Source organism: Dipteris shenzhenensis, chromosome 29, assembly GCF_047967505.1.
Source record: "Dipteris shenzhenensis isolate YYH24624 ecotype China chromosome 29, Dip_SZ_1.0, whole genome shotgun sequence".
Lineage (NCBI taxonomy): Eukaryota > Viridiplantae > Streptophyta > Polypodiopsida > Gleicheniales > Dipteridaceae > Dipteris > Dipteris shenzhenensis.
Window position 1 is genome coordinate 34,404,789 of NC_141624.1, and position 14,266 is coordinate 34,419,054.

Below are 14,266 nucleotides of genomic sequence, written 5' to 3' on the forward strand. Positions count from 1 at the left end.
CATTGTGATGGCCCATTGCTATAGCAAAGGGATAAGTTGTGGACCACATTTGCATTTGTACCTCCCTTTTTCTCTCTAATCAAGCTCTAAAAATGTCACAAAAGGGCTTGGCATAATCATATGGGCTTGTTGGAAAATGAATCCAAATGGGCATACGGAGGACAAGGGGGGGTGTCCCATGTAAAGCATATGACAAAGGGTAGGGGTTAAAATCTAGCATGAGCCTAGGTAAAAAAAGGTATCAGATGCTTGATCATAAGGTTCATTGAATTGTCTACACAATGGTTCATTTATTGGCAAAAATGTAATTACATCAAACTTCATTGATGTTCATTAGAAAGAGAATATTTGGAGGGGATAAGAAGGGTCATGCATGGGGTTTTAAATGTTGACATTACCACAATGTTCACTAGAAAGAGCATATTTGAAAGGGATAGTAAGGGTCATACATAGGCTTAAAATGATCCTCAAAACAGAAGATAATCTTCTAGCAGTGAGACATGTCAAAGAAAGTGACACAAAGTCATGATCAAAGACTCGTTCTCCTCACTACTTAAAAATATGTTGTGAGAAGTATCATAATCTGATTTAGTTCCATGGGAGGAAGACCTCTCTAATCTAATGCCTCAATCCAATGTTTCACCACATTAGTGAAATATGTGGTAGGTTTAGGATATTTGGTCCTTATGCGTGGGCATAGATGTATCTAATAAGGGATGCCCACCATCTAAGGCACTACCTCCTTGTGCCCCATTTGATAGGATATACCTGGGGGGTTTCCATTTTCCAAGCGAAAACCCCCGAGCAACGAGCGAACAAAAGGTGGGAGGGGTCAAAATATATAGTCTCAAGTCATTTTTGGGGAGCACATAATTCCCAAAAAATTTCAAGGAATATGTAAGTACATATGAAGTATTGATGAATAGAGATAGATATAAATATACCTTTATATAATGTCCATATATAATGTCCAAGTGGTGACTTATTTTATGACTTTCAAATATCCTTTTTTTCTTCTTCCACCATGGAATAGATCATGAAATTTTGAGCAAATGTCCTCTTTTACAGTTCCTTCGACTAAGCTAACAAAAATATATTAGCCCTTTTTAATAGACCCTCCAAGTGTATTTTGCTAGAGAAACATGGTTTGAAGAGCTTGCTCCAACCCTATTCTGCACGGAATACCCCTGGAGGGCCTACAAAGAAGGGGTCATAACTTTTGCTCCTTACCTTGAATTGAGGAGCTGTAAAAGGGAAAAATGTTCAAAATTTTATGATCTATGCAATGGTAGGCTTAAAAGTATAATTTTCAAATGTATATAAGAGATAAAATAGTAATTTCAAGATGTATATGAGAGTTACAACTTCTACCTAATTCATGTTATGGTAGGAAGGAGTTTAGTAGGGACCACATTTCCTTAAAAGTACTTTGGTTTGGAGAATTGGAAGTATTTCAAAAGTCCCTCCCTTGCCTTTCCATATTTGATAATATTTTAGAGAGGCATTTATGATTGATTATAATGGCTTCAAGTATGAAAGTTTTCAAAGTCTCTTTCTGACTCATCCAACAAATATGGTATACATTACATGAAAGCTTCTCAATACTTCAAATATGGGATTGCTAAAGCTAAGGTAAACTCTTCTAAATCCATTGAATTACCATAATCGTCAAAAGAGAGTATGGTAGGGAGTGGTTTATAAGAGTTTCTAAAGTGTTCACTATTTGTTCATATATAGATGATGTTCTCTAAAATGAGGGTTATAATGAAAATAAGTAAGTATATGGTTCCATAAATGATAAATCAAGAAATAATTATATATTCCTTTGAGAAATATACTAGCAAGGTTGCCGTTAGAAATTATTGCTCAGACTTTTCAGCTCATAGGTTTTTGCTTGGAAATTGTGCGCATCGATTTACCGGGCATGAAGGTATAATCAACAATCTTGTGGAATTTTTCCTTGAAAGCCATGTAAAAGTATGGTTAAAGAGGGATGAAGAAGGAGCCGACAAAGAAAAGTAGGGGTTGAGAGAAGGGGAGAAAGGGGAGATGGATTATGAAAGAAGACCTAGTGGACAAAGGTTAGGGGTAGGTTCGACGATTGAAGAAGGGGAGCTACTTTGGGCTAGCAAAGTTGAGAGAGTATGGGGGAGTGGTGATCATTGAAAAGGGGAACTTTGTGATGATGAAGTAAGGGAGCATAATGGAAGAAGGAAGGGTGTCCTTGCATGAAGGTGAGAGAGTATAGGAGGTGGCATTTGCAAACATTGGAAGCCTATATGGGATGACGTGGGAGAGTGGAGTGATAATTGGGAAGAAGGGGCACCTCTCCGGGTTGATGTATATGTAGGGTGTAAATGTATGACAAAAGGGAAGTTTTGATGATGAAGAAGTAAGCGAGCAAAGAGTGATGATGGAAGAGTGAAGGGTGTCTTTGGGCTAGTGAAGGTGAAGGAGTATAGGAGGGTAAAATTTGAGGAAAGGGAAGGCTCTATGGGCTAACACAAGTGATGATTGGGAAAAAGGGGAGCTTCTTTGGGCTAACATAGAGGTAAGGAGTATTGGGTATGACAAAGTGAACCAAAGACTCAATAGTCGAACCGAAAGTTAACCAAAAGTCAAACCTAACATACCAAAGTCAAACCAAAGTCCCACATGACTTCTTGCTTTTGGTGCCAAACAAACTCTGCTTTTGAGAATCTAGGGTTCAAACTCAAGCCATGCTCCTAAGAGTTTGGTTCTAGAAGTCACACTCGACTTTTAGGAGCTTTACAACATAAGCTAAACCATGCTAATGTGAGTTTGTTAGCAAAAGCTTGGCTTGGTAGCTTTTGCTAAACCATAATCTTTCAAACTCTAATTTTCAATTATTTGATCGTGTCCCCCCCCTTTTAAAAAAAGAATGTATGTATGCAAACTACTAATGCAATTCCTCACAAAGGATGAACACAAGAGATTCTTAAATCTTACAAAACCCAGATGGTAGCTTATCCTTGGTACTAATACGAACATAAGTGTCGCTTTGCTTACTAAGTTACATTTATTTTATTATTTTCTCATTTACTCATAAATTTTCCTTCGCTTCTTTCCTTTGTTCTTTTGCTTTTGTTGCATTAAAAAAATTTAACTTGTAAGATTGGATGTATTCTAGATCTTATGAAGGGATGTGTGTGTATTTGTGTGTGTGTGTGTGTGTGTATGTAAATATGAGATGTATGTACACACACACACACACACACACACACACACACACACACACACACACACACACACACACACACATATATACATACATGCATGCATGCATACATACATACATACATACACACACACATACATACATACATACATACATACATACATACATACATACACACACACACACACACACACACACACATATATATATATATGTGTGTGTGTGTGTGTGTGTGTGTGTGTATGTATGTATGTATGTATGTATGTATGTATGTAGGTATATAGGTACGTATATATGTATGTATATATGTATGTATATATATATATATGTATGTATGTATGTATGTATGTATGTATGTATGTATATATGTATGTACATATATATATATGTATATATGTATGTACATGTATATATGTATGTACATATATATATGTATATATATATATATATATATATATATATATATATATGTATATATATGTATGTACATATATATAATGTACATATATATATATGTATATATGTATGTACACACACACACACACACACACACACACACACATATATATATATATATGTATGTATGTATATATGTATGTGTATATGTATGTACATATGTATGTATGTATATATGTATGTTTTGGGCCATCTCTCAATCACAGAGTTCTTCCAGCCAGAGCATGTGGACCCCATTCTACGAGGCCCTGACATGATCAAGATCCAGAGCCAACAACACGACAGCTCAGAACAAAGGATTGACACACATATTACAATTGGGGATATCCCCTCTTTGTTTAGCGTCGGGGCTCGACTAACAAGGGTCATTGTAGCCCTTGTTAGGCGTAGAGCTATGACCAGGAGATGACACAGGACCACGCTCACAAGCAATTGACAGCACTCTATCGCCGACTTCATGCTTCCGCTGTCTCATCCACCTAGATGACCTGATGATGATGAAAGAGTTGTTCATAAGGAAGAACCCCAATCAAAACTCGCAATAAGAACAACTTTTTCCAAAGAGGAAGTTTTGATTCCCATATATGCTGCAATCTTTTGTGCCACCATCGCAAGTTTCATGCCATAGACTAGATATGATTACCATGAAGAGAAACCCAAGGAGAAGGCATTAAAACTTTGTACAGAGATGTTATCATGATGTCAGCTAGTGATAGCCCATGATGAACATGATTATCTAAATGAAGAACCCAATCTTTGAGGTGATCACCAACCTCAAGAAGAGGAATTGGTTGAAAATCATGCAGCATGCCATAATGGTCTATGGTGCTATCCCAAAGCATACTAGCTCACTATTGTAGGAAAGGATATTACCATACCAATAGGATCAATCACATCAATGACATGTGAAATTCATTTAGAGCAAAGAAAATAAGAGCGATGGGGGGCAAGAACACCTTCGACCAATGAAGGCTCTCAGCATGCAAGGAGAGAGTATCCCTACTATTCCATTTAGGTGGGAAAGTATGTGCTTCTGATTTGAATCAAGCACGTAACAAATTGGAATCCCTTACTTTGCCTTCAATGTGGCCTAATAGTAAGTCCCATTGAGCAGGCTACCAATAACCAAAAGAAGAGGAAGATAAGTGCAAAATTAGATGTCGTATCATATTAATCCATGGCCGATTAGAACATGCATGTGCATATTGAGGATGTTCATTCCCCCCATGCATTTTAGGAGAGCAAAGGTGATCCACTAAAAGTAGCTTGAGGTCTTTGTGATGATAGTAGGATTTCCAAAATATCTCTATAATATTGGACATAATGGAAGTAATGTCCTCCTGGGTAAACTTCATCAAAGGCAAATAAAACTTGATGTATGCCACTAGTGTGGATTGAACAATGTGATAGCAGACATGTTATGGCCAAGTAGCCAAATTCCATTATTCCAACTTCATTTTAAACATATCAAGGATCCAATCCATCTACTAACAATCACAAGTGACTATCCATCCCAATGAGTAGCCAAGGTACAATCTGCCTAGGTAAAACTATGTCCCTTGGCCATGTAATATGATGCCAAGCTTTCTCATGGAGAGCGAGAAGTTTAAATTTCTAAAAGTTTATATGTAGGCCAATAGCTAGGCCATATAGAGATAGAGCACGCATGAGGCATAAAAGATCCCTCTTTGTGTTCTGAGGCAAGAAAAAGGGATCATCTGCATATGCTTGTTGCTATGTATCTCCAATACACACACACAAATGTTTCTTGCTATGTATCTCCAACACACACACACACACACACACACACACACACACACACACACACACACACACACACACACACACACACACACACACACACACACACTCTTCCCATTTCTCATACATGCATGCTCTCATGACATCTATACAAATTGCCCGTGTTGTCCCCCCCCAACACATACACACAAATTTTTCTCACATTTCCCCCCCCTCCTTCCTCCTTCTTTCCCCTGCTTTCTTACTAGACCCTAATTGCAAGGCTAAGACTATTATACTAGACCCTAATTGTTTGTCGAACCACTGACCATGACATGTTCTTGCACCGCCCACGTTCATGGCAGTTTCTCCACCCCCTTATCTCACCTTCTCTCACCAAGTTATCTCTACAAAGCTCTCCCATTGGTTTCCAAGGCTCCCTTATACTTGTTATCCCTTACCTGTGCCCTTGAGCTCCTTGTCATATCCTTCCTCTCCATGGCCATTTGCTACTCTACTTTGCTTTTGTGAGTTTCCCACTTGCTATTTCGGCTTCTTCTCCATAACTACTTCTCTCCAGGTTTGCATTTCGTGCAACCTCTTATAGTTGGTCTTGCCCTTGGACTCCTCTCAAGTCTCAGTTCTCTTTTCTACCATCATAGGCCTCCTGCAAACTCTTCTCCACTCATAGTTTTCCTCGGGCATGACACTTTGTCATGGATTCGTGCACCTCCTGCTTTTCCACAGTCACCTTACTTTCTTTCTCTCAGACTGCTTGTTCTATTACCACTTGTTGCTCATTGTTTTTCCGTTCCATCTCAGTTAAGCATGACATTGCGTAGCAGCCAGCTTTGTAGAGGTTGCTCTTTTTATGCTCTTACATAAAAGTTGCTATTTCTCTTCTCAAGCTATCATGCCACATAGGTAGCCTTGCTTGTGCCTCAAGATTTGTAGGTTTGCTCATTGCTTTTCACCCTTCACTATTCTTTTGCTTGAAGATTATGTTATTGCGATGCTTTAATTTATGTTCTTTAAAGTTGTGATATATTTATTTATTTTTTATTATTCTTATGGAGTCCCTTTTTTAATTATTCTCTCTTTATTTTTAATGTCTTTTAATTTAAACTTAAGCGTTGATAGGCTTTTATGTACCTTTATCAGTTCATTTGCCTTATTGTATGTAATTTTTCTTGCATATATATCCCTTTGTCTTACCAATTGATTCTATTTATATAAACCTTTATTTATGTATACAATCTTCCTTATGCTTTCCTATATATTTTATGAACATTAAATACTACTTATATAATTGACTTTTTATCAATTCTTAGTATCCGTCTTTTCTTCTTTTAATTTAATCATTGGTTTCTTTTATTAAATCAATGGCCTTAGTTAAAGAGTTTGGTTTGTAATAGTCTCATAGTTAACCATTTGTTTACCTCGTTTTCATTATTGTAGCAATTTTTATTGTGGGGGATAGCTAGGGGTGGCCTTGGACTTTAACCCTTGGCATTTTGTTTCCCTTGTATTTTCCTTTTAACCCTTCATTCTTTACATGTGGTTAGTTAACCTCTTTACTATTTAATTTCCCTCTCCTTCTTAAAGTTTTTAGACTTAGTCATTTTTTAAATTTTACTAGTGTATTTTCTTTAGTTGTTCCTTTTATTTAATTGTGGTTAATGTTTCAAGGATGAGGATTACCCTCCTTATAAAATGTTGATAATTTAATTTGCTTGATTTAAGGGTGTGGATTGCCCCCCTCAATAATAGTTTTTGTAGTGGTTCCCATGGCTAGTTTCAATTTCACTCTTTTATCTCTACTAATTCTAATAAAGTTCCCTTTAGTTGTAGGAGGTATTCATTTATTTATGAGTATTTGAAAGGTCTATCAATTATGGATATGGAATACCCCTCATATGACATGTGATGCTACTTTTGCATTATGCTATTATGATTTTTTCAAAAATTTACTTGGTGAATCTAGACAGTTGTCTACATTCCTTGGTAAAGCAATAACATGCCAGGGGATACAGGCATTACCTGTCTACCCATTTGTTCTTGGATGGTGGCAAGTAAGTGGACCCTGACCTTGGAACGTGGAGTACCTGATGGATTTGACGGCCTTTTCCAATCTTGTGTTCCTATTTCAAACTCAATATGATTATAAATTCTTAATTTTGTTAGAATTTTTGCAATCTCTCAAAATTTTGTAAGTCCCAACTTAGATGTCGTAATTATTTTTGTACTTGTCTCATATATAACTTTTTATCCAAATGGTGGAATTAATTGTATGGCTCATTTATTTATGGGATTATCAAATCTAAACACACACACTGATTTCCCAACTAGCCTTTGGTCGGTGGGCTAGTGCCATATAGTTAATTCATATTGATTGGATAACTCTTTTTTATGTATAGTTTGTAATCTTGTTATCATTGAATAATTTTTTGTTTGAGATAAATATTTTTCAATAGTTAATCTTTTGATTCCATTTAATTTGAGTACTAATTATTAATTTTTATGTGTAGAAACATGGGTACCACCCTACTATGGAATTGGGATACGCTTATACTAGTGACATCACTTTTTGACACATCATAATTATTTGTGTAATGTTTGCAAACTCAATATAAAAAATTCTATTGCCAATCCTCTTGCTATCCTTATCAATTTTTTGCGATATTGTCAAGGGTTAGTTTTCTTTAAATATTTCAATCCATTGCTTTTTATAATTATCCAAATGATTGAATTAATTGTATGGTTCATTTATTGATGGGATTATTAAATCTAAATGTAGAATCACATGGGATAGAATAGATGCATCTTGGAAGAAGAGTGAGAGCATAAGATGTAACCAAAATGTTGTTTCACTATATATTGTGAGAGAGGTGACTCTCTCTTATAGAAATGGGGAGAAGGTGGCACCTTCCCTAAATCAGTGGCAATCAGCCCCTACATCAGTGGGACTGGCCTAAATCAAAGGAACCTCCCATGTGGGGGCCTTTGGCTTACATCATCACTTAGGTCACACACTAGACACATCATAGCACTAGATGTGCCTCCACAACACACACAAACACACATGTGACTCTCGTAGATGCACACATGCACCATAGAGCAAGCCCTTGATCACACTTATCCCAACATACCCCCCCTCAAGGGGTTGCCTCTTTCAATGTCAAGGATACATCTAGTCTCATAGTTTCTCATGCCATCTCATGGTGGTCAGGGATAAATCTATGGCTAGGATCTCATGCTAGCAAGGGTTCCCAAGGGTCAAGGTTTCCAAAAATGGGATAGACCCCCCCAAATGGTTCTCTCTCTTGCATGTACAAGGATTAATCATAGGCCTTTGTGTGGACCTAGTTTCTCATGTCTACAAGAGGTACAATGGGATCAAACACACATCACAGGGCCTACATCATATGGTGACTAGAGGTGATTTACAAAAGACAAAACATATGACATTCTTTTTGGAGTACTACTCTTTTTGGAGTACTACTCTAGGTAGAGAACCTCAAAATTTGACCAAGTGATGATAAACAAAAATTCAAAAGACAAAGTCCTCAAAAAGCATAGTCTTTATATTCAAAGTTTAATTCTTCATTTGCTGATGGAGTTCTTCCTTCAGCCAGATTTGCTTTGTTGTAGTAGCCCTTCTTCACAAGAAATGCTTCATTCTCTTTGGAGTTGTTGTTCTTCATGGAATAACACATTCCCTTTTCCAATTGTAGCCAAAGGAACTTAATAAGCAAGATATATTTGAAGTATTTCCCTTGTGCACCAAATACTATGAGAAGATGTGATCCCAAGCTTCATGTGAAGTTTCAAAGCCATCAATGTGGTGAATGGATGAGTCACTTAATCACAAAGCAATGATAGCAAGAGCCTTCTTGTCTTTGATCAACCAATTAGCTTCTTCTTTTGTAGACTTCTTTTCCTTTCCATTCATAACATTCCATATCTCCTTTTTCATAAGCACAAACTTAGCTTTTGTTTGCAAGTATGGAAACTAGTTCCATCAAACTTCTCTACTTGCTCGGGCTTAGTCATGTTTACAATTCAAGTACTCATCAATCATGAGAATCACATAGTCATCATTCTAAATACAAAGTATAAGGACACTTATGAGCTCCGTGACTGAGTTCTACTACTCAAGTACAAGCAAAACAATGAAAGTTTGCAGTAAATAATAGAAGCCCCAAACTTATGGTGACTGCTCAACACCCTTTTACCAAAATATGCAGAATTTTGTCAGCAAAGACCAAGGTAGATTGGAGGCCATAATTCACATAGCTCGTAGCTCTATTCAAGGGGATTTTTATGTAGAAAGAAAGCCTTATACCAGAGAAGGTCCTCAACCAAGGAAGCGCGCAATGTTGTGCCAGGTCGCCATAGCCAAGCTTAGTAAAATCGACTGGTCTTTTGTCTGTTTCTCCTCAAATGCTTTACCAAACGAGCTCAAACTTCATCAACAGCTTGCTTGTAGTGTAGCCCAACTATGGCTAGAAGCAATTAAAGATCTTTCTTCTCTGTCAATAGAATTGATCGACTGTTCGGCAAGTGAAGTTTGTGTCGGCATTGCGCGTACAGGAAATATATGGCTAATTGCTTGCAGCTGGAGGGTCACCCATACAAGAGGAGTCTACAACTCAAGGGATTTGAAAAATGGTGGCGTGTAATGGGAGAACTAAGTTTTCACAAATTTGGGGAAGAAATGGTGAAGATGGTAGAAGCTTGAAAAAGTCTAAGAATTACATCTAATGCTAGGCTAAACTAGATCTAGAACCTAAAGCTCTGATACCAAGTGTAGAATCATGTGGGATAGAATAGATGCATCTTGGAAGAGGAGTGAGAGCACAAGATGTAACCAAAATGTTGTTCACTATATATTGTGAGAGAGGTGACTCTCTCTTATAGAAATGGGGAGAAGGTGGCACCTTCCCTACATTCAGGCCCTACATCAGTGGGACTGGCCTAAATCAAAGGAACCTCCCATGTGGGGGCCTTTGGCTTACATCATCACTTAGGTCACACACTAGACACATCATAGCACTAGATGTGCCTCTACAACACACACAAACACACATGTGACTCCCCTAGATGCACACATGCACCATAGAGCAAGCCCTTGATCACACTTATCCCAACACTAAACACACACACTGATCTCCCAACTAGCCTTTGGTTGGACTAGTATCATACAATTAATTGATAATCATAGGATAATTTTAAGCATGGTTAATTGTTGGTCATTGGATTTATTTTGATTCCCTATCCTTTGTTTACTAATGATTACTTTTTTGTGAGCAAAAACATTGGTTCCAAAACTGGAGTATTTATCTACTATTGGCATCACTTTTATGTCACGTTGGACACTTATGATAAAGATCCCTTTTTATTGCATTTAATATTAGGTGGGGAGTAAGTTCCACATGGTGGGCTTACTCCCCACCATGTGGTCTTACCTTTTGGATGGGGGTGGGCCACACACACACACACACTCTTCCCATTTCTCATACATGCATGCTCTCATGATATCTACACAAATTGCCCATGTTGTCCCCCCCCCCCCCCCCCCCCCAAAACACACACACAAAAATGTTTCTCACATTCCCCCCCCCCCCTCCTTCCCCCTTCTTCCCCTCTTCTTATTTACCTCTCTTGCTAGACATCCCTAACTTTGTACTTGCTAATTTATCCCTCCCTCAATTTTTTCCTTTAAAGTCTTAATACCCCCTTTCCTTTTTAGGTATTGGCACTATAATATGTATATATATATGTCACACACACACACTTTGTAAAGAATCCCTCGACCACCTTTCTTGATTATTTAAACTATTCATAATAATTGTTACTTAATACTTGTCGTGTCCCTATACTATGCTCAACCTTATCCCCTAAGTAATTTTTGCAAGAATTTTTTTCACACACTTCTTTACCACATTCATTGTAACTATTCAACCTAATACAATCAACACAAACCTAAATTACACACACACACACACACACACAAGTAACCTTCCTTACCCTAACTATCCAGTACTTTAATACACTCTTGCCGTTTCTCCGACTTACCAACACTCTTGAGTGAGATCAAACCCCCCCAACCCTCCTTTTTTTATATATTGACTTTGTATATATTTTAAAAAATAAATATACCTCCCGCTTATTTATTATCTACCCCTTTCCTATTTATTGATTGACATTGTAATTCCCTGGTTAATGCTCTCAACATTAGTAGCTTAGTTAGAAGATTTTATTTCCTTCTCTTTCTTTGCAACCCCCCTTGCGACTTTTGTTTGGGATTCCCTTATAATTATAGTAAGCTAATAATTTGTAGCCCCATTTATTGACACACTTAATTAAATGCATGCCTAAGCTTTTTTACTAGACCCTAATTGCAAGCCTAAGGCTATTGTACTAGACCCTAATTGTTTGTTGAACCACCGACCATGACATGTTCTTGCATCGCCCACGTTCATGGTGGTTTCTTCACCCCCTTATCCCGCCTTCTCTCACCAAGTTATCTCTACAAAGCTTTCCCATTGGTTTCCAAGGCTACCCTATACTTAGGGCCTTAGCACATGGATGGGGCTAGCATGGGTTTAGGATGGGAATATTTTTGCCATCATTACTCCCATCCTACACCAAGTGGTCTAGGATGGATTTAGAATGGGAGTAGCCACTTTTTCTCCCATCCTGGACCATGGCCTCTAGAACCTAGTAGCCAGAATGGATTCCACTTTTTTAGGGATTCAAAAACATGGAAGGATGACATGTGTCCTTGTCCCCACAAGGTCCCCACCTCTTAAACACACGAAATGATGCCATGTGTCCTCTTCCTCCTAAACCCATCCCTAGTTCTTTTTTAGTTAGCACATGGTGGGATAGGAATAGGATAGAAATATGCATGGGACCACTTGGGACCACCTTTTCCCATTCCCATCCTATTTCTTCCCATGTGCTAAGCCTCTTATTGTCCCTTACATGCGCCCTTGAGCTCATTACCATATTCTTCCTCTCCATGGCCTTTTGCTACTCTACTTTGCTTTTGCAAGTTTCCTAGTTGTAGCTTCGGCTTCTTCTCCATAACTACTTCGCATTTCGTGCGATCTCTTGTAGTTGGTCTTATGGAGTCCCTTTTTTAATTATTTTCTCTTTATTTTTTAATGTCTTTTAATTTAAACTCAAGCCTTGATAGGTTTTTATGTTCCTTTATTAGTTCATTTGCCTTATTGTATGTAATTTTTCTTGCATATATATATCCCTTTGTCTTACCAATTGATTCTATTTATATAAAACTTTATTTATGTATATAGTCTTCCTTATGCTTTTCTATATATTTATGAACATTAACTACTACTTATATAATGGAATTTTTATCAATTCTTAGTATCCATCTTTTCTTCTTTTAATTTAATCATCGGTTTCTTTTATTAAATCAATGGCCTTAGTTAAAGAGTTTGGTTTGTAATAGTCTCATAGTTTACCATTTGTTTACCGTGTTTTCATTATTGTAGCAATTTTTATTGTGGGGGATAGCTAGGGGTGGCCTTGGACTTTACCCCTTGGCATTTAATTTCCCTTGTATTTTCCTTTTGACCCTCATTCTTGACATGTGGTTAGTTAACCTCTTTATTGTTTAATTTCCCTCTCCTTCTTAAAAGTTTTTAGACTTAGTCATTTTTTAAATTTTACTAGTGCATTTTCTTTAGTTGTTCCTTTTATTTAATTGTGGTTAATGTTTCAAGGATGAGGATCACCCTCCTTATAAAATGTTGATAATTTAATTTGCTTGATTTAAGGTTGTGGACTACCCCCCTCAATAATATTTTTTATGGTGGTTCCCATGGCTGGTTTCAATTTTGCTCTTTTATCTCTACTAATTCTAGTAAAATTTTCCTTTAGTTGTAGGAGGTTTTCATTTATTTATGACATTATTTGAAAGTTCTATCAATTATGGATATGGAATACTCCTCATATGACATGTGATGCTACTTTTGCATTATGCTATTATGATTTTTTCAAAAATTTACTTGTGAATCTAGACGGTTGTCTACATTCCTTGGTAACGCGATATTCTAATACCTTATTTTTCTTGGATGGTGGTAGGTAAGTGGACCCTGACCTTGGAACCTGGAGTACCTGATGGATTTGATTTCCTATTTCCAATCTTGTGTTCCTATTTCAAATTCAATATGATTATAAATTCTCGATTTTGTTAAAATTTTTGCAATCTCCCAAAATCTTGCAAGTCCCAACTTAGATGTCGTAATTATTTTTGTACTTGTCTTATATATAACTTTTTATTCAAATGGTGGAAATTATTGTATGACTCATTTATTGATGGGACTATTAAATCTAAACACACAAAGAGACACACATGTATGTATATGTGTGTGTGTGTGTGTGTGTGTGTGTGTGTGTGTGTGTATATTAGATTTCTTTTTTCTTATTATGTGAATAACAAATGCTCATTGTTCTTTCTAGTTATTGTTTTGAGAATTAAAAACACATATTTTCCCCCAAAAACATACAAAACATTTACCCTAGATCTAATATTATAATATTTAATCCTTTTGAAGCAGTTCTTAATTTTTAAATTTGAAGTATGTTTTGCAAATTACACACACACACATGCATGCATGCACGCATCCATGCATACATCATACATGCACATGCACGTGCATAGACACACACACATGCATGCGTGTGTGCACACACACACAGAGAGAGAGAGAGAGAGAGAGAGAGAGAGAGAGAGAGAGAGAGAGAGAGAGAGAGAGAGAGAGAGAGAGAGAGAGAGAGAGAGACTATATTATAGTGTGCAAGAGAACGAAAGATCTATGAGGCCAAAAAAACCAAAAC